The 1,641-nt window shown below is 44.5% G+C and overlaps 1 protein-coding gene across 1 annotated transcript in view; it reads left to right on the forward strand.

Moving 5' to 3' along the window:
- Positions 1-1,641, forward strand: part of LOC116674175 (receptor-type tyrosine-protein phosphatase-like N) — a 36,540-nt gene that overhangs the window by 28,548 nt on the left and 6,351 nt on the right.

Consider the following 1,641-nt stretch of genomic DNA (forward strand, 5'->3'; position numbering starts at 1 on the left):
ATAGATAGATAGATGGATGGATGGATGGATGGATGGATGGATAGACAGACAGACAGATACAGTTCACACATACATACATACAGTGGTGCTCATAAGTTTATGAACCCATTCTAAAATTGACTAAAAGAGGAATAAAAAAAATCATCTTTTTAGAAATTAATTTCATTGCCTTCATTGGAAAAATTAGGAAAACTCCAACCTTTAAGGACACCTATTTTCTTTGTGAATGAATAATGTAATGTGAATTACACCCCCCTATGTTAAAATACAGGGGCATAAGTATACACCCCCCTATGTTAAAATAACAAGCAATGAGGGCAACATGAGGGCATGAGCTCATGAGGGCAACTAGGTAGAGGGCATATAGCAACATGGAATGGGACAGAACACATGGCAGGGGCACTGAACATGAGGCATCATGTAGGGCACCAGGGGCACTGAGGTCACATGAAGCACATGAGGACCACAATGAGGAGCAAACATGAGGGCAAACATGAGGGCAACATGAGGGCAACATGAGGGTCAACATGAGGACCCACATGCAGGGCAAATGAGGCAAACATGAGGGAAACATGAAAACACTACTGAAGACCAACATTGAAGGACAACATGAGGACATCAGAAGAACAGAGAGCAACATGAGGCAAATGGAAGACAACATGAAGACAACAGAGGTCAACAGGAGGAGCACATCAGGGACAACATGAGGTAACATGAGGACCACAGGAGGGCAACATGAAGCAACTTGAAGGACAACCATGAGGGCAACAGGAAGAATCCCACCCGAGGACAACATGAGGAACAAATGAGGCACAAGACACATGAGGACACATGACCCCACTCATGGTTACCTGGGTACTCCCCTTCATGATGTGGTAGAGGGACGACCCTGCGGGCCAGTGCAGGTCGCACTGTCTCTCCGTCCTCACCAGCGCCGTCATCATCACAATCCGGTGCAAGCAGATACACCACCATCTACACAACAGACGACACAACGACACCACACGCTAAACTGGGGACTCGGGTTTCTACAGTCACAGGAGAACAGCAGAAAGGAGTGTCCTGCACGCTCAGCTTAGATAAGTAGAAGGTCAGATATGATTGAAGATAGAGAGATAGTAGAAATCTAGGGCACACCTAAAAACAAACAAACAGTATCACACATACATAGAATAAAGAGGAGATAGATCATATAGAGACCGGCATGGGGAACTTGCCATAAAGTCATCTCATCAATGCAAAATAGACCGGTATTACGCAACGAAATAATGACATGGCCGATCTCTATGATGGGGAAGAGTAGTGGATGATATGGGGTGGGGGGTATGTTAATTCCAAAGGCCAAGGGAATCAGACGAGAGTGCATAGTATTCTGATCCATGAAATAAACTGGCTTTTAATATAAAATCCGCCTCTATGGAAATTAACATAGGGGGGTGTATACTATGCCCTGTATTTCTAACATAGGGGGGTGAACTGTTAGCCCCTGTATTGTTAAAAAGTAGGGGGGTGTATACTTATGCCCTGTATTTAACTATAGGGGGTGTAGTACTATGAGCCCCTGTATTTTAACTAGGGTAGGGTGTATACTTAGGCCCTGTATTTTGACATAGGGGGTGTATACTAGCCCCCGTATTTTAA

This window comes from Etheostoma spectabile, chromosome 24, assembly GCF_008692095.1.
Source record: "Etheostoma spectabile isolate EspeVRDwgs_2016 chromosome 24, UIUC_Espe_1.0, whole genome shotgun sequence".
NCBI lineage: Eukaryota > Metazoa > Chordata > Actinopteri > Perciformes > Percidae > Etheostoma > Etheostoma spectabile.